Raw genomic sequence first — 19,605 nt, forward strand, 5'->3', positions numbered from 1 at the left:
GCTTCGTGCAAGCGTCAGCGTAGCGTCAGTCGAGCAAAGTCGAGACAAGCCAAGCTGAGAGATGTTGCACAGTTAATTAAACGGTACGCGACGCAGACAACGCTTTTCCAAGTGTCGCACGTCACGCAGCAGAGTGGCGCAGTGGAAGCGTGCTGGGCCCATAACCCAGAGGTCCGTGGATCGAAACCACGCTCTGCTAAAATTATTCTTTTTCTTGGGTGCTTCGAGCTCGATCATTAAGCCTGGGGTGCGCTGACTCAGCGTCAACAGCAAACCCTGTAAGTTCTGAAACGACGACGACGTCGTGTGGAGAATACGAGAAACACTTCCTAAGACGCAGAGTTTCTTACGATTCTGCAGCAACTACATTTCTCGATCACAACGTTAATGTCTTTTCGGGCCACACGTGCAACTTTCGCGATATAAAAATCGCACCTCCCCGGCGGGGAATCGAACCCCGGTCTCCCGCGTGACAGGCGGGGATACTAACCACTATACTACCGAGGAATACGCAATCGGTACGCACAACGCACGCACACTTATGCTTCTCAAGTAGGTGATTCATCTCAAATCTAGCGTCCCGATGCTTTCAGAGTCAGCTGCTACGAAATAAAAGTATGCCCCAGGTGAGGCTCGAACTCACAACCCCGGCATTGCTCACGGCTACTGCCTTATAAGTACCGTGCGCTAACCAATTGCGCCACTGGGGCTACAGCAGGGTGCTTTCAGTTAGCGGTATTTGCTTTGCTGCCAACCTGTTGTGGCTACCGACCCATCATACGACCGTCACCTGCGGCCATACTGCGACTTTAGCACCTGGCTACGGATGCTTCATACGATTCTTGCTTCATATGCTACACTTACAAGCATATCAACCGCTTGTCATCACCGAAAAATTGCAGAAAAACGCGCGCCTTGCCTTCTGCTACCTGTCCAACAGCGAGGGCAGATGTGTGGCAAGCTCTAAGCTATGCAGGCGCACCGTGGCCGAGCAGCTGGAGGAGAGATGCCTTCCTTGGCAGCTCCCTGCAGAGTGCGGAAGACCAGAGTGGCCGCGCCGCCGTTGTCAGTGGACGACACGCAGTTGCCGAGCCACGGAGAACACGTTGCTCTGCGATGTGTACCCGCCTCATATGACGAAAGGCGACCAGTGGCCCTGTGGCGCAACGGATAACGCGTCTGACTACGGATCAGAAGATTCCAGGTTCGAATCCTGGCAGGGTCGGCATTTTGTTAGTTGCGGGCGCGTAGCTAGGCAGTGCATTCGAATGTTTCCACCTGCGTGGAGTGCAATGTCAATCCTGAGCATCTCGCAGCTGCATCTCGAGACGATCGTGGTAAATATCGCTTCGTGCAAGCGTCAGCGTAGCGTCAGTCGAGCAAAGTCGAGACAAGCCAAGCTGAGAGATGTTGCACAGTTAATTAAACGGTACGCGACGCAGACAACGCTTTTCCAAGTGTCGCACGTCACGCAGCAGAGTGGCGCAGTGGAAGCGTGCTGGGCCCATAACCCAGAGGTCCGTGGATCGAAACCACGCTCTGCTAAAATTATTCTTTTTCTTGGGTGCTTCGAGCTCGATCATTAAGCCTGGGGTGCGCTGACTCAGCGTCAACAGCAAACCCTGTAAGTTCTGAAACGACGACGACGTCGTGTGGAGAATACGAGAAACACTTCCTAAGACGCAGAGTTTCTTACGATTCTGCAGCAACTACATTTCTCGATCACAACGTTAATGTCTTTTCGGGCCACACGTGCAACTTTCGCGATATAAAAATCGCACCTCCCCGGCGGGGAATCGAACCCCGGTCTCCCGCGTGACAGGCGGGGATACTAACCACTATACTACCGAGGAATACGCAATCGGTACGCACAACGCACGCACACTTATGCTTCTCAAGTAGGTGATTCATCTCAAATCTAGCGTCCCGATGCTTTCAGAGTCAGCTGCTACGAAATAAAAGTATGCCCCAGGTGAGGCTCGAACTCACAACCCCGGCATTGCTCACGGCTACTGCCTTATAAGTACCGTGCGCTAACCAATTGCGCCACTGGGGCTACAGCAGGGTGCTTTCAGTTAGCGGTATTTGCTTTGCTGCCAACCTGTTGTGGCTACCGACCCATCATACGACCGTCGCCTGCGGCCATACTGCGACTTTAGCACCTGGCTACGGATGCTTCATACGATTCTTGCTTCATATGCTACACTTACAAGCATATCAACCGCTTGTCATCACCGAAAAATTGCAGAAAAACGCGCGCCTTGCCTTCTGCTACCTGTCCAACAGCGAGGGCAGATGTGTGGCAAGCTCTAAGCTATGCAGGCGCACCGTGGCCGAGCAGCTGGAGGAGAGATGCCTTCCTTGGCAGCTCCCTGCAGAGTGCGGAAGACCAGAGTGGCCGCGCCGCCGTTGTCAGTGGACGACACGCAGTTGCCGAGCCACGGAGAACACGTTGCTCTGCGATGTGTACCCGCCTCATATGACGAAAGGCGACCAGTGGCCCTGTGGCGCAACGGATAACGCGTCTGACTACGGATCAGAAGATTCCAGGTTCGAATCCTGGCAGGGTCGGCATTTTGTTAGTTGCGGGCGCGTAGCTAGGCAGTGCATTCGAATGTTTCCACCTGCGTGGAGTGCAATGTCAATCCTGAGCATCTCGCAGCTGCATCTCGAGACGATCGTGGTAAATATCGCTTCGTGCAAGCGTCAGCGTAGCGTCAGTCGAGCAAAGTCGAGACAAGCCAAGCTGAGAGATGTTGCACAGTTAATTAAACGGTACGCGACGCAGACAACGCTTTTCCAAGTGTCGCACGTCACGCAGCAGAGTGGCGCAGTGGAAGCGTGCTGGGCCCATAACCCAGAGGTCCGTGGATCGAAACCACGCTCTGCTAAAATTATTCTTTTTCTTGGGTGCTTCGAGCTCGATCATTAAGCCTGGGGTGCGCTGCCTCAGCGTCAACAGCAAACCCTGTAAGTTCTGAAACGACGACGACGTCGTGTGGAGAATACGAGAAACACTTCCTAAGACGCAGAGTTTCTTACGATTCTGCAGCAACTACATTTCTCGATCACAACGTTAATGTCTTTTCGGGCCACACGTGCAACTTTCGCGATATAAAAATCGCACCTCCACGGCGGGGAATCGAACCCCGGTCTCCCACGTGACAGGCGGGGATACTAACCACTATACTACCGAGGAATACGCAATCGGTACGCACAACGCACGCACACTTATGCTTCTCAAGTAGGTGATTCATCTCGAATCTAGCGTCCCGATGCTTTCAGAGTCAGCTGCTACGAAATAAAAGTATGCCCCAGGTGAGGCTCGATCTCACAACCCCGGCATTGCTCACGGCTACTGCCTTATAAGTACCGTGCGCTAACCAATTGCGCCACTGGGGCTACAGCAGGGTGCTTTCAGTTAGCGGTATTTGCTTTGCTGCCAACCTGTTGTGGCTACAGACCCATCATACGACCGTCACCTGCGGCCATACTGCGACTTTAGCACCTGGCTACGGATGCTTCATACGATTCTTGCTTCATATGCTACACTTACAAGCATATCAACCGCTTGTCATCACCGAAAAATTGCAGAAAAACGCGCGCCTTGCCTTCTGCTACCTGTCCAACAGCGAGGGCAGATGTGTGGCAAGCTCTAAGCTATGCAGGCGCACCGTGGCCGAGCAGCTGGAGGAGAGATGCCTTCCTTGGCAGCTCCCTGCAGAGTGCGGAAGACCAGAGTGGCCGCGCCGCCGTTGTCAGTGGACGACACGCAGTTGCCGAGCCACGGAGAACACGTTGCTCTGCGATGTGTACCCGCCTCATATGACGAAAGGCGACCAGTGGCCCTGTGGCGCAACGGATAACGCGTCTGACTACGGATCAGAAGATTCCAGGTTCGAATCCTGGCAGGGTCGGCATTTTGTTAGTTGCGGGCGCGTAGCTAGGCAGTGCATTCGAATGTTTCCACCTGCGTGGAGTGCAATGTCAATCCTGAGCATCTCGCAGCTGCATCTCGAGACGATCGTGGTAAATATCGCTTCGTGCAAGCGTCAGCGTAGCGTCAGTCGAGCAAAGTCGAGACAAGCCAAGCTGAGAGATGTTGCACAGTTAATTAAACGGTACGCGACGCAGACAACGCTTTTCCAAGTGTCGCACGTCACGCAGCAGAGTGGCGCAGTGGAAGCGTGCTGGGCCCATAACCCAGAGGTCCGTGGATCGAAACCACGCTCTGCTAAAATTATTCTTTTTCTTGGGTGCTTCGAGCTCGATCATTAAGCCTGGGGTGCGCTGACTCAGCGTCAACAGCAAACCCTGTAAGTTCTGAAACGACGACGACGTCGTGTGGAGAATACGAGAAACACTTCCTAAGACGCAGAGTTTCTTACGATTCTGCAGCAACTACATTTCTCGATCACAACGTTAATGTCTTTTCGGGCCACACGTGCAACTTTCGCGATATAAAAATCGCACCTCCCCGGCGGGGAATCGAACCCCGGTCTCCCGCGTGACAGGCGGGGATACTAACCACTATACTACCGAGGAATACGCAATCGGTACGCACAACGCACGCACACTTATGCTTCTCAAGTAGGTGATTCATCTCAAATCTAGCGTCCCGATGCTTTCAGAGTCAGCTGCTACGAAATAAAAGTATGCCCCAGGTGAGGCTCGAACTCACAACCCCGGCATTGCTCACGGCTACTGCCTTATAAGTACCGTGCGCTAACCAATTGCGCCACTGGGGCTACAGCAGGGTGCTTTCAGTTAGCGGTATTTGCTTTGCTGCCAACCTGTTGTGGCTACCGACCCATCATACGACCGTCACCTGCGGCCATACTGCGACTTTAGCACCTGGCTACGGATGCTTCATACGATTCTTGCTTCATATGCTACACTTACAAGCATATCAACCGCTTGTCATCACCGAAAAATTGCAGAAAAACGCGCGCCTTGCCTTCTGCTACCTGTCCAACAGCGAGGGCAGATGTGTGGCAAGCTCTAAGCTATGCAGGCGCACCGTGGCCGAGCAGCTGGAGGAGAGATGCCTTCCTTGGCAGCTCCCTGCAGAGTGCGGAAGACCAGAGTGGCCGCGCCGCCGTTGTCAGTGGACGACACGCAGTTGCCGAGCCACGGAGAACACGTTGCTCTGCGATGTGTACCCGCCTCATATGACGAAAGGCGACCAGTGGCCCTGTGGCGCAACGGATAACGCGTCTGACTACGGATCAGAAGATTCCAGGTTCGAATCCTGGCAGGGTCGGCATTTTGTTAGTTGCGGGCGCGTAGCTAGGCAGTGCATTCGAATGTTTCCACCTGCGTGGAGTGCAATGTCAATCCTGAGCATCTCGCAGCTGCATCTCGAGACGATCGTGGTAAATATCGCTTCGTGCAAGCGTCAGCGTAGCGTCAGTCGAGCAAAGTCGAGACAAGCCAAGCTGAGAGATGTTGCACAGTTAATTAAACGGTACGCGACGCAGACAACGCTTTTCCAAGTGTCGCACGTCACGCAGCAGAGTGGCGCAGTGGAAGCGTGCTGGGCCCATAACCCAGAGGTCCGTGGATCGAAACCACGCTCTGCTAAAATTATTCTTTTTCTTGGGTGCTTCGAGCTCGATCATTAAGCCTGGGGTGCGCTGACTCAGCGTCAACAGCAAACCCTGTAAGTTCTGAAACGACGACGACGTCGTGTGGAGAATACGAGAAACACTTCCTAAGACGCAGAGTTTCTTACGATTCTGCAGCAACTACATTTCTCGATCACAACGTTAATGTCTTTTCGGGCCACACGTGCAACTTTCGCGATATAAAAATCGCACCTCCCCGGCGGGGAATCGAACCCCGGTCTCCCGCGTGACAGGCGGGGATACTAACCACTATACTACCGAGGAATACGCAATCGGTACGCACAACGCACGCACACTTATGCTTCTCAAGTAGGTGATTCATCTCAAATCTAGCGTCCCGATGCTTTCAGAGTCAGCTGCTACGAAATAAAAGTATGCCCCAGGTGAGGCTCGAACTCACAACCCCGGCATTGCTCACGGCTACTGCCTTATAAGTACCGTGCGCTAACCAATTGCGCCACTGGGGCTACAGCAGGGTGCTTTCAGTTAGCGGTATTTGCTTTGCTGCCAACCTGTTGTGGCTACCGACCCATCATACGACCGTCACCTGCGGCCATACTGCGACTTTAGCACCTGGCTACGGATGCTTCATACGATTCTTGCTTCATATGCTACACTTACAAGCATATCAACCGCTTGTCATCACCGAAAAATTGCAGAAAAACGCGCGCCTTGCCTTCTGCTACCTGTCCAACAGCGAGGGCAGATGTGTGGCAAGCTCTAAGCTATGCAGGCGCACCGTGGCCGAGCAGCTGGAGGAGAGATGCCTTCCTTGGCAGCTCCCTGCAGAGTGCGGAAGACCAGAGTGGCCGCGCCGCCGTTGTCAGTGGACGACACGCAGTTGCCGAGCCACGGAGAACACGTTGCTCTGCGATGTGTACCCGCCTCATATGACGAAAGGCGACCAGTGGCCCTGTGGCGCAACGGATAACGCGTCTGACTACGGATCAGAAGATTCCAGGTTCGAATCCTGGCAGGGTCGGCATTTTGTTAGTTGCGGGCGCGTAGCTAGGCAGTGCATTCGAATGTTTCCACCTGCGTGGAGTGCAATGTCAATCCTGAGCATCTCGCAGCTGCATCTCGAGACGATCGTGGTAAATATCGCTTCGTGCAAGCGTCAGCGTAGCGTCAGTCGAGCAAAGTCGAGACAAGCCAAGCTGAGAGATGTTGCACAGTTAATTAAACGGTACGCGACGCAGACAACGCTTTTCCAAGTGTCGCACGTCACGCAGCAGAGTGGCGCAGTGGAAGCGTGCTGGGCCCATAACCCAGAGGTCCGTGGATCGAAACCACGCTCTGCTAAAATTATTCTTTTTCTTGGGTGCTTCGAGCTCGATCATTAAGCCTGGGGTGCGCTGACTCAGCGTCAACAGCAAACCCTGTAAGTTCTGAAACGACGACGACGTCGTGTGGAGAATACGAGAAACACTTCCTAAGACGCAGAGTTTCTTACGATTCTGCAGCAACTACATTTCTCGATCACAACGTTAATGTCTTTTCGGGCCACACGTGCAACTTTCGCGATATAAAAATCGCACCTCCACGGCGGGGAATCGAACCCCGGTCTCCCACGTGACAGGCGGGGATACTAACCACTATACTACCGAGGAATACGCAATCGGTACGCACAACGCACGCACACTTATGCTTCTCAAGTAGGTGATTCATCTCAAATCTAGCGTCCCGATGCTTTCAGAGTCAGCTGCTACGAAATAAAAGTATGCCCCAGGTGAGGCTCGAACTCACAACCCCGGCATTGCTCACGGTTACTGCCTTATAAGTACCGTGCGCTAACCAATTGCGCCACTGGGGCTACAGCAGGGTGCTTTCAGTTAGCGGTATTTGCTTTGCTGCCAACCTGTTGTGGCTACCGACCCATCATACGACCGTCACCTGCGGCCATACTGCGACTTTAGCACCTGGCTACGGATGCTTCATACGATTCTTGCTTCATATGCTACACTTACAAGCATATCAACCGCTTGTCATCACCGAAAAATTGCAGAAAAACGCGCGCCTTGCCTTCTGCTACCTGTCCAACAGCGAGGGCAGATGTGTGGCAAGCTCTAAGCTATGCAGGCGCACCGTGGCCGAGCAGCTGGAGGAGAGATGCCTTCCTTGGCAGCTCCCTGCAGAGTGCGGAAGACCAGAGTGGCCGCGCCGCCGTTGTCAGTGGACGACACGCAGTTGCCGAGCCACGGAGAACACGTTGCTCTGCGATGTGTACCCGCCTCATATGACGAAAGGCGACCAGTGGCCCTGTGGCGCAACGGATAACGCGTCTGACTACGGATCAGAAGATTCCAGGTTCGAATCCTGGCAGGGTCGGCATTTTGTTAGTTGCGGGCGCGTAGCTAGGCAGTGCATTCGAATGTTTCCACCTGCGTGGAGTGCAATGTCAATCCTGAGCATCTCGCAGCTGCATCTCGAGACGATCGTGGTAAATATCGCTTCGTGCAAGCGTCAGCGTAGCGTCAGTCGAGCAAAGTCGAGACAAGCCAAGCTGAGAGATGTTGCACAGTTAATTAAACGGTACGCGACGCAGACAACGCTTTTCCAAGTGTCGCACGTCACGCAGCAGAGTGGCGCAGTGGAAGCGTGCTGGGCCCATAACCCAGAGGTCCGTGGATCGAAACCACGCTCTGCTAAAATTATTCTTTTTCTTGGGTGCTTCGAGCTCGATCATTAAGCCTGGGGTGCGCTGACTCAGCGTCAACAGCAAACCCTGTAAGTTCTGAAACGACGACGACGTCGTGTGGAGAATACGAGAAACACTTCCTAAGACGCAGAGTTTCTTACGATTCTGCAGCAACTACATTTCTCGATCACAACGTTAATGTCTTTTCGGGCCACACGTGCAACTTTCGCGATATAAAAATCGCACCTCCCCGGCGGGGAATCGAACCCCGGTCTCCCGCGTGACAGGCGGGGATACTAACCACTATACTACCGAGGAATACGCAATCGGTACGCACAACGCACGCACACTTATGCTTCTCAAGTAGGTGATTCATCTCAAATCTAGCGTCCCGATGCTTTCAGAGTCAGCTGCTACGAAATAAAAGTATGCCCCAGGTGAGGCTCGAACTCACAACCCCGGCATTGCTCACGGCTACTGCCTTATAAGTACCGTGCGCTAACCAATTGCGCCACTGGGGCTACAGCAGGGTGCTTTCAGTTAGCGGTATTTGCTTTGCTGCCAACCTGTTGTGGCTACCGACCCATCATACGACCGTCACCTGCGGCCATACTGCGACTTTAGCACCTGGCTACGGATGCTTCATACGATTCTTGCTTCATATGCTACACTTACAAGCATATCAACCGCTTGTCATCACCGAAAAATTGCAGAAAAACGCGCGCCTTGCCTTCTGCTACCTGTCCAACAGCGAGGGCAGATGTGTGGCAAGCTCTAAGCTATGCAGGCGCACCGTGGCCGAGCAGCTGGAGGAGAGATGCCTTCCTTGGCAGCTCCCTGCAGAGTGCGGAAGACCAGAGTGGCCGCGCCGCCGTTGTCAGTGGACGACACGCAGTTGCCGAGCCACGGAGAACACGTTGCTCTGCGATGTGTACCCGCCTCATATGACGAAAGGCGACCAGTGGCCCTGTGGCGCAACGGATAACGCGTCTGACTACGGATCAGAAGATTCCAGGTTCGAATCCTGGCAGGGTCGGCATTTTGTTAGTTGCGGGCGCGTAGCTAGGCAGTGCATTCGAATGTTTCCACCTGCGTGGAGTGCAATGTCAATCCTGAGCATCTCGCAGCTGCATCTCGAGACGATCGTGGTAAATATCGCTTCGTGCAAGCGTCAGCGTAGCGTCAGTCGAGCAAAGTCGAGACAAGCCAAGCTGAGAGATGTTGCACAGTTAATTAAACGGTACGCGACGCAGACAACGCTTTTCCAAGTGTCGCACGTCACGCAGCAGAGTGGCGCAGTGGAAGCGTGCTGGGCCCATAACCCAGAGGTCCGTGGATCGAAACCACGCTCTGCTAAAATTATTCTTTTTCTTGGGTGCTTCGAGCTCGATCATTAAGCCTGGGGTGCGCTGACTCAGCGTCAACAGCAAACCCTGTAAGTTCTGAAACGACGACGACGTCGTGTGGAGAATACGAGAAACACTTCCTAAGACGCAGAGTTTCTTACGATTCTGCAGCAACTACATTTCTCGATCACAACGTTAATGTCTTTTCGGGCCACACGTGCAACTTTCGCGATATAAAAATCGCACCTCCCCGGCGGGGAATCGAACCCCGGTCTCCCGCGTGACAGGCGGGGATACTAACCACTATACTACCGAGGAATACGCAATCGGTACGCACAACGCACGCACACTTATGCTTCTCAAGTAGGTGATTCATCTCAAATCTAGCGTCCCGATGCTTTCAGAGTCAGCTGCTACGAAATAAAAGTATGCCCCAGGTGAGGCTCGAACTCACAACCCCGGCATTGCTCACGGCTACTGCCTTATAAGTACCGTGCGCTAACCAATTGCGCCACTGGGGCTACAGCAGGGTGCTTTCAGTTAGCGGTATTTGCTTTGCTGCCAACCTGTTGTGGCTACCGACCCATCATACGACCGTCACCTGCGGCCATACTGCGACTTTAGCACCTGGCTACGGATGCTTCATACGATTCTTGCTTCATATGCTACACTTACAAGCATATCAACCGCTTGTCATCACCGAAAAATTGCAGAAAAACGCGCGCCTTGCCTTCTGCTACCTGTCCAACAGCGAGGGCAGATGTGTGGCAAGCTCTAAGCTATGCAGGCGCACCGTGGCCGAGCAGCTGGAGGAGAGATGCCTTCCTTGGCAGCTCCCTGCAGAGTGCGGAAGACCAGAGTGGCCGCGCCGCCGTTGTCAGTGGACGACACGCAGTTGCCGAGCCACGGAGAACACGTTGCTCTGCGATGTGTACCCGCCTCATATGACGAAAGGCGACCAGTGGCCCTGTGGCGCAACGGATAACGCGTCTGACTACGGATCAGAAGATTCCAGGTTCGAATCCTGGCAGGGTCGGCATTTTGTTAGTTGCGGGCGCGTAGCTAGGCAGTGCATTCGAATGTTTCCACCTGCGTGGAGTGCAATGTCAATCCTGAGCATCTCGCAGCTGCATCTCGAGACGATCGTGGTAAATATCGCTTCGTGCAAGCGTCAGCGTAGCGTCAGTCGAGCAAAGTCGAGACAAGCCAAGCTGAGAGATGTTGCACAGTTAATTAAACGGTACGCGACGCAGACAACGCTTTTCCAAGTGTCGCACGTCACGCAGCAGAGTGGCGCAGTGGAAGCGTGCTGGGCCCATAACCCAGAGGTCCGTGGATCGAAACCACGCTCTGCTAAAATTATTCTTTTTCTTGGGTGCTTCGAGCTCGATCATTAAGCCTGGGGTGCGCTGACTCAGCGTCAACAGCAAACCCTGTAAGTTCTGAAACGACGACGACGTCGTGTGGAGAATACGAGAAACACTTCCTAAGACGCAGAGTTTCTTACGATTCTGCAGCAACTACATTTCTCGATCACAACGTTAATGTCTTTTCGGGCCACACGTGCAACTTTCGCGATATAAAAATCGCACCTCCCCGGCGGGGAATCGAACCCCGGTCTCCCGCGTGACAGGCGGGGATACTAACCACTATACTACCGAGGAATACGCAATCGGTACGCACAACGCACGCACACTTATGCTTCTCAAGTAGGTGATTCATCTCAAATCTAGCGTCCCGATGCTTTCAGAGTCAGCTGCTACGAAATAAAAGTATGCCCCAGGTGAGGCTCGAACTCACAACCCCGGCATTGCTCACGGCTACTGCCTTATAAGTACCGTGCGCTAACCAATTGCGCCACTGGGGCTACAGCAGGGTGCTTTCAGTTAGCGGTATTTGCTTTGCTGCCAACCTGTTGTGGCTACCGACCCATCATACGACCGTCACCTGCGGCCATACTGCGACTTTAGCACCTGGCTACGGATGCTTCATACGATTCTTGCTTCATATGCTACACTTACAAGCATATCAACCGCTTGTCATCACCGAAAAATTGCAGAAAAACGCGCGCCTTGCCTTCTGCTACCTGTCCAACAGCGAGGGCAGATGTGTGGCAAGCTCTAAGCTATGCAGGCGCACCGTGGCCGAGCAGCTGGAGGAGAGATGCCTTCCTTGGCAGCTCCCTGCAGAGTGCGGAAGACCAGAGTGGCCGCGCCGCCGTTGTCAGTGGACGACACGCAGTTGCCGAGCCACGGAGAACACGTTGCTCTGCGATGTGTACCCGCCTCATATGACGAAAGGCGACCAGTGGCCCTGTGGCGCAACGGATAACGCGTCTGACTACGGATCAGAAGATTCCAGGTTCGAATCCTGGCAGGGTCGGCATTTTGTTAGTTGCGGGCGCGTAGCTAGGCAGTGCATTCGAATGTTTCCACCTGCGTGGAGTGCAATGTCAATCCTGAGCATCTCGCAGCTGCATCTCGAGACGATCGTGGTAAATATCGCTTCGTGCAAGCGTCAGCGTAGCGTCAGTCGAGCAAAGTCGAGACAAGCCAAGCTGAGAGATGTTGCACAGTTAATTAAACGGTACGCGACGCAGACAACGCTTTTCCAAGTGTCGCACGTCACGCAGCAGAGTGGCGCAGTGGAAGCGTGCTGGGCCCATAACCCAGAGGTCCGTGGATCGAAACCACGCTCTGCTAAAATTATTCTTTTTCTTGGGTGCTTCGAGCTCGATCATTAAGCCTGGGGTGCGCTGACTCAGCGTCAACAGCAAACCCTGTAAGTTCTGAAACGACGACGACGTCGTGTGGAGAATACGAGAAACACTTCCTAAGACGCAGAGTTTCTTACGATTCTGCAGCAACTACATTTCTCGATCACAACGTTAATGTCTTTTCGGGCCACACGTGCAACTTTCGCGATATAAAAATCGCACCTCCCCGGCGGGGAATCGAACCCCGGTCTCCCGCGTGACAGGCGGGGATACTAACCACTATACTACCGAGGAATACGCAATCGGTACGCACAACGCACGCACACTTATGCTTCTCAAGTAGGTGATTCATCTCAAATCTAGCGTCCCGATGCTTTCAGAGTCAGCTGCTACGAAATAAAAGTATGCCCCAGGTGAGGCTCGAACTCACAACCCCGGCATTGCTCACGGCTACTGCCTTATAAGTACCGTGCGCTAACCAATTGCGCCACTGGGGCTACAGCAGGGTGCTTTCAGTTAGCGGTATTTGCTTTGCTGCCAACCTGTTGTGGCTACCGACCCATCATACGACCGTCACCTGCGGCCATACTGCGACTTTAGCACCTGGCTACGGATGCTTCATACGATTCTTGCTTCATATGCTACACTTACAAGCATATCAACCGCTTGTCATCACCGAAAAATTGCAGAAAAACGCGCGCCTTGCCTTCTGCTACCTGTCCAACAGCGAGGGCAGATGTGTGGCAAGCTCTAAGCTATGCAGGCGCACCGTGGCCGAGCAGCTGGAGGAGAGATGCCTTCCTTGGCAGCTCCCTGCAGAGTGCGGAAGACCAGAGTGGCCGCGCCGCCGTTGTCAGTGGACGACAAGCAGTTGCCGAGCCACGGAGAACACGTTGCTCTGCGATGTGTACCCGCCTCATATGACGAAAGGCGACCAGTGGCCCTGTGGCGCAACGGATAACGCGTCTGACTACGGATCAGAAGATTCCAGGTTCGAATCCTGGCAGGGTCGGCATTTTGTTAGTTGCGGGCGCGTAGCTAGGCAGTGCATTCGAATGTTTCCACCTGCGTGGAGTGCAATGTCAATCCTGAGCATCTCGCAGCTGCATCTCGAGACGATCGTGGTAAATATCGCTTCGTGCAAGCGTCAGCGTAGCGTCAGTCGAGCAAAGTCGAGACAAGTCAAGCTGAGAGATGTTGCACAGTTAATTAAACGGTACGCGACGCAGACAACGCTTTTCCAAGTGTCGCACGTCACGCAGCAGAGTGGCGCAGTGGAAGCGTGCTGGGCCCATAACCCAGAGGTCCGTGGATCGAAACCACGCTCTGCTAAAATTATTCTTTTTCTTGGGTGCTTCGAGCTCGATCATTAAGCCTGGGGTGCGCTGACTCAGCGTCAACAGCAAACCCTGTAAGTTCTGAAACGACGACGACGTCGTGTGGAGAATACGAGAAACACTTCCTAAGACGCAGAGTTTCTTACGATTCTGCAGCAACTACATTTCTCGATCACAACGTTAATGTCTTTTCGGGCCACACGTGCAACTTTCGCGATATAAAAATCGCACCTCCCCGGCGGGGAATCGAACCCCGGTCTCCCACGTGACAGGCGGGGATACTAACCACTATACTACCGAGGAATACGCAATCGGTACGCACAACGCACGCACACTTATGCTTCTCAAGTAGGTGATTCATCTCAAATCTAGCGTCCCGATGCTTTCAGAGTCAGCTGCTACGAAATAAAAGTATGCCCCAGGTGAGGCTCGAACTCACAACCCCGGCATTGCTCACGGCTACTGCCTTATAAGTACCGTGCGCTAACCAATTGCGCCACTGGGGCTACAGCAGGGTGCTTTCAGTTAGCGGTATTTGCTTTGCTGCCAACCTGTTGTGGCTACCGACCCATCATACGACCGTCACCTGCGGCCATACTGCGACTTTAGCACCTGGCTACGGATGCTTCATACGATTCTTGCTTCATATGCTACACTTACAAGCATATCAACCGCTTGTCATCACCGAAAAATTGCAGAAAAACGCGCGCCTTGCCTTCTGCTACCTGTCCAACAGCGAGGGCAGATGTGTGGCAAGCTCTAAGCTATGCAGGCGCACCGTGGCCGAGCAGCTGGAGGAGAGATGCCTTCCTTGGCAGCTCCCTGCAGAGTGCGGAAGACCAGAGTGGCCGCGCCGCCGTTGTCAGTGGACGACACGCAGTTGCCGAGCCACGGAGAACACGTTGCTCTGCGATGTGTACCCGCCTCATATGACGAAAGGCGACCAGTGGCCCTGTGGCGCAACGGATAACGCGTCTGACTACGGATCAGAAGATTCCAGGTTCGAATCCTGGCAGGGTCGGCATTTTGTTAGTTGCGGGCGCGTAGCTAGGCAGTGCATTCGAATGTTTCCACCTGCGTGGAGTGCAATGTCAATCCTGGGCATCTCGCAGCTGCATCTCGAGACGATCGTGGTAAATATCGCTTCGTGCAAGCGTCAGCGTAGCGTCAGTCGAGACAAGTCAAGCTGAGAGATGTTGCACAGTTAATTAAACGGTACGCGACGCAGACAACGCTTTTCCAAGTGTCGCACGTCACGCAGCGGAGTGGCGCAGTGGAAGCGTGCTGGGCCCATAACCCAGAGGTCCGTGGATCGAAACCACGCTCTGCTAAAATTATTCTTTTTCTTGGGTGCTTCGAGCTCGATCATTAAGCCTGGGGTGCGCTGACTCAGCGTCAACAGCAAACCCTGTAAGTTCTGAAACGACGACGACGTCGTGTGGAGAATACGAGAAACACTTCCTAAGACGCAGAGTTTCTTACGATTCTGCAGCAACTACATTTCTCGATCACAACGTTAATGTCTTTTCGGGCCACACGTGCAACTTTCGCGATATAAAAATCGCACGTCCCCGGCGGGGAATCGAACCCCAGTCTCCCGCGTGACAGGCGGGGATACTAACCACTATACTACCGAGGAATACGCAATCGGTACGCACAACGCACGCACACTTAAGCTTCTCAAGTAGGTGATTCATCTCAAATCTAGCGTCCCGATGCTTTCAGAGTCAGCTGCTACGAAATAAAAGTATGCCCCAGGTGAGGCTCGAACTCACAACCCCGGCATTGCTCACGGCTACTGCCTTATAAGTACCGTGCGCTAACCAATTGCGCCACTGGGGCTACAGCAGGGTGCTTTCAGTTAGCGGTATTTGCTTTGCTGCCAACCTGTTGTGGCTACCGACCCATCATACGACCGTCACCTGCGGCCATACTGCGACTTTAGCACCTGGCTACGGATGCTTCATACGATTCTTGCTTCATATGCTACACTTACAAGCATATCAACCGCTTGTCATCACCGAAAAATTGCAGAAAAACGCGCGCCTTGCCTTCTGCTACCTGTCCAACAGCGAGGGCAGATGTGTGGCAAGCTCTAAGCTATGCAGGCGCACCGTGGCCGAGCAGCTGGAGGAGAGATGCCTTCCTTGGCAGCTCCCTGCAGAGTGCGGAAGACCAGAGTGGCCGCGCCGCCGTTGTCAGTGGACGACACGCAGTTGCCGAGCCACGGAGAACACGTTGCTCTGCGATGTGTACCCGCCTCATATGACGAAAGGCGACCAGTGGCCCTGTGGCGCAACGGATAACGCGTCTGACTACGGATCAGAAGATTCCAGGTTCGAATCCTGGCAGGGTCGGCATTTTGTTAGTTGCGGGCGCGTAGCTAGGCAGTGCATTCGAATGTTTCCACCTGCGTGGAGTGCAATGTCAATCCTGAGCATCTCGCAGCTGCATCTCGAGACGATCGTGGTAAATATCGCTTCGTGCAAGCGTCAGCGTAGCGTCAGTCGAGCAAAGTCGAGACAAGCCAAGCTGAGAGATGTTGCACAGTTAATTAAACGGTACGCGACACAGACAACGCTTTTCCAAGTGTCGCACGTCACGCAGCAGAGTGGCGCAGTGGAAGCGTGCTGGGCCCATAACCCAGAGGTCCGTGGATCGAAACCACGCTCTGCTAAAATTATTCTTTTTCTTGGGTGCTTCGAGCTCGATCATTAAGCCTGGGGTGCGCTGACTCAGCGTCAACAGCAAACCCTGTAAGTTCTGAAACGACGACGACGTCGTGTGGAGAATACGAGAAACACTTCCTAAGACGCAGAGTTTCTTACGATTCTGCAGCAACTACATTTCTCGATCACAACGTTAATGTCTTTTCGGGCCACACGTGCAACTTTCGCGATATAAAAATCGCACCTCCCCGGCGGGGAATCGAACCCCGGTCTCCCACGTGACAGGCGGGGATACTAACCACTATACTACCGAGGAATACGCAATCGGTACGCACAACGCACGCACACTTATGCTTCTCAAGTAGGTGATTCATCTCAAATCTAGCGTCCCGATGCTTTCAGAGTCAGCTGCTACGAAATAAAAGTATGCCCCAGGTGAGGCTCGAACTCACAACCCCGGCATTGCTCACGGCTACTGCCTTATAAGTACCGTGCGCTAACCAATTGCGCCACTGGGGCTACAGCAGGGTGCTTTCAGTTAGCGGTATTTGTTTTGCTGCCAACCTGTTGTGGCTACCGACCCATCATACGACCGTCACCTGCGGCCATACTGCGACTTTAGCACCTGGCTACGGATGCTTCATACGATTCTTGCTTCATATGCTACACTTACAAGCATATCAACCGCTTGTCATCACCGAAAAATTGCAGAAAAACGCGCGCCTTGCCTTCTGCTACCTGTCCAACAGCGAGGGCAGATGTGTGGCAAGCTCTAAGCTATGCAGGCGCACCGTGGCCGAGCAGCTGGAGGAGAGATGCCTTCCTTGGCAGCTCCCTGCAGAGTGCGGAAGACCAGAGTGGCCGCGCCGCCGTTGTCAGTGGACGACACGCAGTTGCCGAGCCACGGAGAACACGTTGCTCTGCGATGTGTACCCGCCTCATACGACGAAAGGCGACCAGTGGCCCTGTGGCGCAACGGATAACGCGTCTGACTACGGATCAGAAGATTCCAGGTTCGAATCCTGGCAGGGTCGGCATTTTGTTAGTTGCGGGCGCGTAGCTAGGCAGTGCATTCGAATGTTTCCACCTGCGTGGAGTGCAATGTCAATCCTGAGCATCTCGCAGCTGCATCTCGAGACGATCGTGGTAAATATCGCTTCGTGCAAGCGTCAGCGTAGCGTCAGTCGAGCAAAGTCGAGACAAGCCAAGCTGAGAGATGTTGCACAGTTAATTAAACGGTACGCGACGCAGACAACGCTTTTCCAAGTGTCGCACGTCACGCAGCAGAGTGGCGCAGTGGAAGCGTGCTGGGCCCATAACCCAGAGGTCCGTGGATCGAAACCACGCTCTGCTAAAATTATTCTTTTTCGTGGGTGCTTCGAGCTCGATCATTAAGCCTGGGGTGCGCTGACTCAGCGTCAACAGCAAACCCTGTAAGTTCTGAAACGACGACGACGTCGTGTGGAGAATACGAGAAACACTTCCTAAGACGCAGAGTTTCTTACGATTCTGCAGCAACTACATTTCTCGATCACAACGTTAATGTCTTTTCGGGCCACACGTGCAACTTTCGCGATATAAAAAATGCACGTCCCCGGCGGGGAATCGAACCCCGGTCTCCCGCGTGACAGGCGGGGATACTAACCACTATACTACCGAGGAATACGCAATCGGTACGCACAACGCACGCACACTTATGCTTCTCAAGTAGGTGATTCATCTCAAATCTAGCGTCCCGATGCTTTCAGAGTCAGCTGCTACGAAATAAAAGTATGCCCCAGGTGAGGCTCGAACTCACAACCCCGGCATTGCTCACGGCTACTGCCTTATAAGTACCGTGCGCTAACCAATTGCGCCACTGGGGCTACAGCAGGGTGCTTTCAGTTAGCGGTATTTGCTTTGCTGCCAACCTGTTGTGGCTACCGACCCATCATACGACCGTCACCTGCGGCCATACTGCGACTTTAGCACCTGGCTACGGATGCTTCATACGATTCTTGCTTCATATGCTACACTTACAAGCATATCAACCGCTTGTCATCACCGAAAAATTGCAGAAAAACGCGCGCCTTGCCTTCTGCTACCTGTCCAACAGCGAGGGCAGATGTGTGGCAAGCTCTAAGCTATGCAGGCGCACCGTGGCCGAGCAGCTGGAGGAGAGATGCCTTCCTTGGCAGCTCCCTGCAGAGTGCGGAAGACCAGAGTGGCCGCGCCGCCGTTGTCAGTGGACGACACGCAGTTGCCGAGCCACGGAGAACACGTTGCTCTGCGATGTGTACCCGCCTCATACGACGAAAGGCGACCAGTGGCCCTGTGGCGCAACGGATAACGCGTCTGACTACGGATCAGAAGATTCCAGGTTCGAATCCTGGCAGGGTCGGCATTTTGTTAGTTGCGGGCGCGTAGCTAGGCAGTGCATTCGAATGTTTCCACCTGCGTGGAGTGCAATGTCAATCCTGAGCATCTCGCAGCTGCATCTCGAGACGATCGTGGTAAATATCGCTTCGTGCAAGCGTCAGCGTAGCGTCAGTCGAGCAAAGTCGAGACAAGCCAAGCTGAGAGATGTTGCACAGTTAATTAAACGGTACGCGACGCAGACAACGCTTTTCCAAGTGTCGCACGTCACGCAGCAGAGTGGCGCAGTGGAAGCGTGCTGGGCCCATAACCCAGAGGTCCGTGGATCGAAACCACGCTCTGCTAAAATTATTCTTTTTCTTGGGTGCTTCGAGCTCGATCATTAAGCCTGGGGTGCGCTGACTCAGCGTCAACAGCAAACCCTGTAAGTTCTGAAACGACGACGACGTCGTGTGGAGAATACGAGAAACACTTCCTAAGACGCAGAGTTTCTTACGATTCTGCAGCAACTACATTTCTCGATCACAACGTTAATGTCTTTTCGGGCCACACGTGCAACTTTCGCGATATAAAAAATGCACGTCCCCGGCGGGGAATCGAACCCCGGTCTCCCGCGTGACAGGCGGGGATACTAACCACTATACTACCGAGGAATACGCAATCGGTACGCACAACGCACGCACACTTATGCTTCTCAAGTAGGTGATTCATCTCAAATCTAGCGTCCCGATGCTTTCAGAGTCAGCTGCTACGAAATAAAAGTATGCCCCAGGTGAGGCTCGAACTCACAACCCCGGCATTGCTCACGGCTACTGCCTTATAAGTACCGTGCGCTAACCAATTGCGCCACTGGGGCTACAGCAGGGTGCTTTCAGTTAGCGGTATTTGCTTTGCTGCCAACCTGTTGTGGCTACCGA

The 19,605-nt window shown here is 53.6% G+C and overlaps 58 non-coding genes across 58 annotated transcripts; 28 read left to right on the top strand and 30 right to left on the bottom strand.

Annotated features, from left to right (window-relative positions):
• The first annotated feature begins 127 nt into the window (after positions 1 to 127).
• Positions 128 to 199, top strand: Trnam-cau (transfer RNA methionine (anticodon CAU)). The gene has a single exon. It is a non-coding gene; the product is annotated as a tRNA-Met (tRNA).
• Positions 200 to 435: 236 nt separating this feature from the next.
• Positions 436 to 507, bottom strand: Trnad-guc (transfer RNA aspartic acid (anticodon GUC)). The gene has a single exon. It is a non-coding gene; the product is annotated as a tRNA-Asp (tRNA).
• A 111-nt stretch (positions 508 to 618) lies between these two features.
• Trnai-uau (transfer RNA isoleucine (anticodon UAU)) lies at positions 619 to 710 on the bottom strand. The gene is given in 2 exon segments: positions 619 to 654; positions 673 to 710. It is a non-coding gene; the product is annotated as a tRNA-Ile (tRNA).
• A 442-nt stretch (positions 711 to 1,152) lies between these two features.
• Trnar-acg (transfer RNA arginine (anticodon ACG)) lies at positions 1,153 to 1,225 on the top strand. The gene has a single exon. It is a non-coding gene; the product is annotated as a tRNA-Arg (tRNA).
• Positions 1,226 to 1,473: 248 nt separating this feature from the next.
• Trnam-cau (transfer RNA methionine (anticodon CAU)) lies at positions 1,474 to 1,545 on the top strand. Its single transcript has one exon. It is a non-coding gene; the product is annotated as a tRNA-Met (tRNA).
• A 236-nt stretch (positions 1,546 to 1,781) lies between these two features.
• On the bottom strand, positions 1,782 to 1,853 carry Trnad-guc (transfer RNA aspartic acid (anticodon GUC)). Its single transcript has one exon. It is a non-coding gene; the product is annotated as a tRNA-Asp (tRNA).
• A 111-nt stretch (positions 1,854 to 1,964) lies between these two features.
• Trnai-uau (transfer RNA isoleucine (anticodon UAU)) lies at positions 1,965 to 2,056 on the bottom strand. The gene is given in 2 exon segments: positions 1,965 to 2,000; positions 2,019 to 2,056. It is a non-coding gene; the product is annotated as a tRNA-Ile (tRNA).
• Positions 2,057 to 2,498: 442 nt separating this feature from the next.
• Positions 2,499 to 2,571, top strand: Trnar-acg (transfer RNA arginine (anticodon ACG)). The gene has a single exon. It is a non-coding gene; the product is annotated as a tRNA-Arg (tRNA).
• A 248-nt stretch (positions 2,572 to 2,819) lies between these two features.
• Positions 2,820 to 2,891, top strand: Trnam-cau (transfer RNA methionine (anticodon CAU)). The gene has a single exon. It is a non-coding gene; the product is annotated as a tRNA-Met (tRNA).
• A 236-nt stretch (positions 2,892 to 3,127) lies between these two features.
• Positions 3,128 to 3,199, bottom strand: Trnad-guc (transfer RNA aspartic acid (anticodon GUC)). Its single transcript has one exon. It is a non-coding gene; the product is annotated as a tRNA-Asp (tRNA).
• Positions 3,200 to 3,310: 111 nt separating this feature from the next.
• Trnai-uau (transfer RNA isoleucine (anticodon UAU)) lies at positions 3,311 to 3,402 on the bottom strand. Its single transcript is given in 2 exon segments — positions 3,311 to 3,346; positions 3,365 to 3,402. It is a non-coding gene; the product is annotated as a tRNA-Ile (tRNA).
• Positions 3,403 to 3,844: 442 nt separating this feature from the next.
• On the top strand, positions 3,845 to 3,917 carry Trnar-acg (transfer RNA arginine (anticodon ACG)). The gene has a single exon. It is a non-coding gene; the product is annotated as a tRNA-Arg (tRNA).
• Positions 3,918 to 4,165: 248 nt separating this feature from the next.
• On the top strand, positions 4,166 to 4,237 carry Trnam-cau (transfer RNA methionine (anticodon CAU)). Its single transcript has one exon. It is a non-coding gene; the product is annotated as a tRNA-Met (tRNA).
• A 236-nt stretch (positions 4,238 to 4,473) lies between these two features.
• Trnad-guc (transfer RNA aspartic acid (anticodon GUC)) lies at positions 4,474 to 4,545 on the bottom strand. The gene has a single exon. It is a non-coding gene; the product is annotated as a tRNA-Asp (tRNA).
• A 111-nt stretch (positions 4,546 to 4,656) lies between these two features.
• Trnai-uau (transfer RNA isoleucine (anticodon UAU)) lies at positions 4,657 to 4,748 on the bottom strand. The gene is given in 2 exon segments: positions 4,657 to 4,692; positions 4,711 to 4,748. It is a non-coding gene; the product is annotated as a tRNA-Ile (tRNA).
• Positions 4,749 to 5,190: 442 nt separating this feature from the next.
• Positions 5,191 to 5,263, top strand: Trnar-acg (transfer RNA arginine (anticodon ACG)). Its single transcript has one exon. It is a non-coding gene; the product is annotated as a tRNA-Arg (tRNA).
• A 248-nt stretch (positions 5,264 to 5,511) lies between these two features.
• Positions 5,512 to 5,583, top strand: Trnam-cau (transfer RNA methionine (anticodon CAU)). The gene has a single exon. It is a non-coding gene; the product is annotated as a tRNA-Met (tRNA).
• Positions 5,584 to 5,819: 236 nt separating this feature from the next.
• Trnad-guc (transfer RNA aspartic acid (anticodon GUC)) lies at positions 5,820 to 5,891 on the bottom strand. Its single transcript has one exon. It is a non-coding gene; the product is annotated as a tRNA-Asp (tRNA).
• A 111-nt stretch (positions 5,892 to 6,002) lies between these two features.
• Trnai-uau (transfer RNA isoleucine (anticodon UAU)) lies at positions 6,003 to 6,094 on the bottom strand. The gene is given in 2 exon segments: positions 6,003 to 6,038; positions 6,057 to 6,094. It is a non-coding gene; the product is annotated as a tRNA-Ile (tRNA).
• A 442-nt stretch (positions 6,095 to 6,536) lies between these two features.
• Positions 6,537 to 6,609, top strand: Trnar-acg (transfer RNA arginine (anticodon ACG)). Its single transcript has one exon. It is a non-coding gene; the product is annotated as a tRNA-Arg (tRNA).
• A 248-nt stretch (positions 6,610 to 6,857) lies between these two features.
• On the top strand, positions 6,858 to 6,929 carry Trnam-cau (transfer RNA methionine (anticodon CAU)). The gene has a single exon. It is a non-coding gene; the product is annotated as a tRNA-Met (tRNA).
• A 236-nt stretch (positions 6,930 to 7,165) lies between these two features.
• Trnad-guc (transfer RNA aspartic acid (anticodon GUC)) lies at positions 7,166 to 7,237 on the bottom strand. Its single transcript has one exon. It is a non-coding gene; the product is annotated as a tRNA-Asp (tRNA).
• A 111-nt stretch (positions 7,238 to 7,348) lies between these two features.
• Positions 7,349 to 7,440, bottom strand: Trnai-uau (transfer RNA isoleucine (anticodon UAU)). The gene is given in 2 exon segments: positions 7,349 to 7,384; positions 7,403 to 7,440. It is a non-coding gene; the product is annotated as a tRNA-Ile (tRNA).
• Positions 7,441 to 7,882: 442 nt separating this feature from the next.
• Trnar-acg (transfer RNA arginine (anticodon ACG)) lies at positions 7,883 to 7,955 on the top strand. Its single transcript has one exon. It is a non-coding gene; the product is annotated as a tRNA-Arg (tRNA).
• Positions 7,956 to 8,203: 248 nt separating this feature from the next.
• Positions 8,204 to 8,275, top strand: Trnam-cau (transfer RNA methionine (anticodon CAU)). The gene has a single exon. It is a non-coding gene; the product is annotated as a tRNA-Met (tRNA).
• Positions 8,276 to 8,511: 236 nt separating this feature from the next.
• Positions 8,512 to 8,583, bottom strand: Trnad-guc (transfer RNA aspartic acid (anticodon GUC)). The gene has a single exon. It is a non-coding gene; the product is annotated as a tRNA-Asp (tRNA).
• Positions 8,584 to 8,694: 111 nt separating this feature from the next.
• On the bottom strand, positions 8,695 to 8,786 carry Trnai-uau (transfer RNA isoleucine (anticodon UAU)). The gene is given in 2 exon segments: positions 8,695 to 8,730; positions 8,749 to 8,786. It is a non-coding gene; the product is annotated as a tRNA-Ile (tRNA).
• Positions 8,787 to 9,228: 442 nt separating this feature from the next.
• Trnar-acg (transfer RNA arginine (anticodon ACG)) lies at positions 9,229 to 9,301 on the top strand. Its single transcript has one exon. It is a non-coding gene; the product is annotated as a tRNA-Arg (tRNA).
• Positions 9,302 to 9,549: 248 nt separating this feature from the next.
• Positions 9,550 to 9,621, top strand: Trnam-cau (transfer RNA methionine (anticodon CAU)). The gene has a single exon. It is a non-coding gene; the product is annotated as a tRNA-Met (tRNA).
• Positions 9,622 to 9,857: 236 nt separating this feature from the next.
• Positions 9,858 to 9,929, bottom strand: Trnad-guc (transfer RNA aspartic acid (anticodon GUC)). Its single transcript has one exon. It is a non-coding gene; the product is annotated as a tRNA-Asp (tRNA).
• Positions 9,930 to 10,040: 111 nt separating this feature from the next.
• On the bottom strand, positions 10,041 to 10,132 carry Trnai-uau (transfer RNA isoleucine (anticodon UAU)). Its single transcript is given in 2 exon segments — positions 10,041 to 10,076; positions 10,095 to 10,132. It is a non-coding gene; the product is annotated as a tRNA-Ile (tRNA).
• A 442-nt stretch (positions 10,133 to 10,574) lies between these two features.
• Trnar-acg (transfer RNA arginine (anticodon ACG)) lies at positions 10,575 to 10,647 on the top strand. The gene has a single exon. It is a non-coding gene; the product is annotated as a tRNA-Arg (tRNA).
• Positions 10,648 to 10,895: 248 nt separating this feature from the next.
• On the top strand, positions 10,896 to 10,967 carry Trnam-cau (transfer RNA methionine (anticodon CAU)). Its single transcript has one exon. It is a non-coding gene; the product is annotated as a tRNA-Met (tRNA).
• Positions 10,968 to 11,203: 236 nt separating this feature from the next.
• Positions 11,204 to 11,275, bottom strand: Trnad-guc (transfer RNA aspartic acid (anticodon GUC)). Its single transcript has one exon. It is a non-coding gene; the product is annotated as a tRNA-Asp (tRNA).
• A 111-nt stretch (positions 11,276 to 11,386) lies between these two features.
• Trnai-uau (transfer RNA isoleucine (anticodon UAU)) lies at positions 11,387 to 11,478 on the bottom strand. Its single transcript is given in 2 exon segments — positions 11,387 to 11,422; positions 11,441 to 11,478. It is a non-coding gene; the product is annotated as a tRNA-Ile (tRNA).
• Positions 11,479 to 11,920: 442 nt separating this feature from the next.
• Trnar-acg (transfer RNA arginine (anticodon ACG)) lies at positions 11,921 to 11,993 on the top strand. Its single transcript has one exon. It is a non-coding gene; the product is annotated as a tRNA-Arg (tRNA).
• A 248-nt stretch (positions 11,994 to 12,241) lies between these two features.
• On the top strand, positions 12,242 to 12,313 carry Trnam-cau (transfer RNA methionine (anticodon CAU)). Its single transcript has one exon. It is a non-coding gene; the product is annotated as a tRNA-Met (tRNA).
• A 236-nt stretch (positions 12,314 to 12,549) lies between these two features.
• Positions 12,550 to 12,621, bottom strand: Trnad-guc (transfer RNA aspartic acid (anticodon GUC)). Its single transcript has one exon. It is a non-coding gene; the product is annotated as a tRNA-Asp (tRNA).
• A 111-nt stretch (positions 12,622 to 12,732) lies between these two features.
• On the bottom strand, positions 12,733 to 12,824 carry Trnai-uau (transfer RNA isoleucine (anticodon UAU)). The gene is given in 2 exon segments: positions 12,733 to 12,768; positions 12,787 to 12,824. It is a non-coding gene; the product is annotated as a tRNA-Ile (tRNA).
• Positions 12,825 to 13,266: 442 nt separating this feature from the next.
• On the top strand, positions 13,267 to 13,339 carry Trnar-acg (transfer RNA arginine (anticodon ACG)). The gene has a single exon. It is a non-coding gene; the product is annotated as a tRNA-Arg (tRNA).
• A 248-nt stretch (positions 13,340 to 13,587) lies between these two features.
• Positions 13,588 to 13,659, top strand: Trnam-cau (transfer RNA methionine (anticodon CAU)). The gene has a single exon. It is a non-coding gene; the product is annotated as a tRNA-Met (tRNA).
• A 236-nt stretch (positions 13,660 to 13,895) lies between these two features.
• Trnad-guc (transfer RNA aspartic acid (anticodon GUC)) lies at positions 13,896 to 13,967 on the bottom strand. Its single transcript has one exon. It is a non-coding gene; the product is annotated as a tRNA-Asp (tRNA).
• Positions 13,968 to 14,078: 111 nt separating this feature from the next.
• On the bottom strand, positions 14,079 to 14,170 carry Trnai-uau (transfer RNA isoleucine (anticodon UAU)). The gene is given in 2 exon segments: positions 14,079 to 14,114; positions 14,133 to 14,170. It is a non-coding gene; the product is annotated as a tRNA-Ile (tRNA).
• A 442-nt stretch (positions 14,171 to 14,612) lies between these two features.
• Positions 14,613 to 14,685, top strand: Trnar-acg (transfer RNA arginine (anticodon ACG)). Its single transcript has one exon. It is a non-coding gene; the product is annotated as a tRNA-Arg (tRNA).
• A 546-nt stretch (positions 14,686 to 15,231) lies between these two features.
• Trnad-guc (transfer RNA aspartic acid (anticodon GUC)) lies at positions 15,232 to 15,303 on the bottom strand. Its single transcript has one exon. It is a non-coding gene; the product is annotated as a tRNA-Asp (tRNA).
• A 111-nt stretch (positions 15,304 to 15,414) lies between these two features.
• On the bottom strand, positions 15,415 to 15,506 carry Trnai-uau (transfer RNA isoleucine (anticodon UAU)). Its single transcript is given in 2 exon segments — positions 15,415 to 15,450; positions 15,469 to 15,506. It is a non-coding gene; the product is annotated as a tRNA-Ile (tRNA).
• A 442-nt stretch (positions 15,507 to 15,948) lies between these two features.
• On the top strand, positions 15,949 to 16,021 carry Trnar-acg (transfer RNA arginine (anticodon ACG)). Its single transcript has one exon. It is a non-coding gene; the product is annotated as a tRNA-Arg (tRNA).
• Positions 16,022 to 16,269: 248 nt separating this feature from the next.
• Trnam-cau (transfer RNA methionine (anticodon CAU)) lies at positions 16,270 to 16,341 on the top strand. The gene has a single exon. It is a non-coding gene; the product is annotated as a tRNA-Met (tRNA).
• A 236-nt stretch (positions 16,342 to 16,577) lies between these two features.
• Positions 16,578 to 16,649, bottom strand: Trnad-guc (transfer RNA aspartic acid (anticodon GUC)). Its single transcript has one exon. It is a non-coding gene; the product is annotated as a tRNA-Asp (tRNA).
• Positions 16,650 to 16,760: 111 nt separating this feature from the next.
• Trnai-uau (transfer RNA isoleucine (anticodon UAU)) lies at positions 16,761 to 16,852 on the bottom strand. The gene is given in 2 exon segments: positions 16,761 to 16,796; positions 16,815 to 16,852. It is a non-coding gene; the product is annotated as a tRNA-Ile (tRNA).
• A 442-nt stretch (positions 16,853 to 17,294) lies between these two features.
• Positions 17,295 to 17,367, top strand: Trnar-acg (transfer RNA arginine (anticodon ACG)). Its single transcript has one exon. It is a non-coding gene; the product is annotated as a tRNA-Arg (tRNA).
• A 248-nt stretch (positions 17,368 to 17,615) lies between these two features.
• Positions 17,616 to 17,687, top strand: Trnam-cau (transfer RNA methionine (anticodon CAU)). The gene has a single exon. It is a non-coding gene; the product is annotated as a tRNA-Met (tRNA).
• A 236-nt stretch (positions 17,688 to 17,923) lies between these two features.
• Positions 17,924 to 17,995, bottom strand: Trnad-guc (transfer RNA aspartic acid (anticodon GUC)). Its single transcript has one exon. It is a non-coding gene; the product is annotated as a tRNA-Asp (tRNA).
• Positions 17,996 to 18,106: 111 nt separating this feature from the next.
• Trnai-uau (transfer RNA isoleucine (anticodon UAU)) lies at positions 18,107 to 18,198 on the bottom strand. Its single transcript is given in 2 exon segments — positions 18,107 to 18,142; positions 18,161 to 18,198. It is a non-coding gene; the product is annotated as a tRNA-Ile (tRNA).
• A 442-nt stretch (positions 18,199 to 18,640) lies between these two features.
• Positions 18,641 to 18,713, top strand: Trnar-acg (transfer RNA arginine (anticodon ACG)). Its single transcript has one exon. It is a non-coding gene; the product is annotated as a tRNA-Arg (tRNA).
• Positions 18,714 to 18,961: 248 nt separating this feature from the next.
• On the top strand, positions 18,962 to 19,033 carry Trnam-cau (transfer RNA methionine (anticodon CAU)). Its single transcript has one exon. It is a non-coding gene; the product is annotated as a tRNA-Met (tRNA).
• A 236-nt stretch (positions 19,034 to 19,269) lies between these two features.
• Trnad-guc (transfer RNA aspartic acid (anticodon GUC)) lies at positions 19,270 to 19,341 on the bottom strand. Its single transcript has one exon. It is a non-coding gene; the product is annotated as a tRNA-Asp (tRNA).
• Positions 19,342 to 19,452: 111 nt separating this feature from the next.
• Trnai-uau (transfer RNA isoleucine (anticodon UAU)) lies at positions 19,453 to 19,544 on the bottom strand. Its single transcript is given in 2 exon segments — positions 19,453 to 19,488; positions 19,507 to 19,544. It is a non-coding gene; the product is annotated as a tRNA-Ile (tRNA).
• Positions 19,545 to 19,605: the final 61 nt, after the last annotated feature.

The sequence above is a fragment of the Schistocerca cancellata genome, chromosome 9 (assembly GCF_023864275.1).
Source record: "Schistocerca cancellata isolate TAMUIC-IGC-003103 chromosome 9, iqSchCanc2.1, whole genome shotgun sequence".
NCBI classification, from domain to species: Eukaryota; Metazoa; Arthropoda; class Insecta; order Orthoptera; family Acrididae; genus Schistocerca; species Schistocerca cancellata.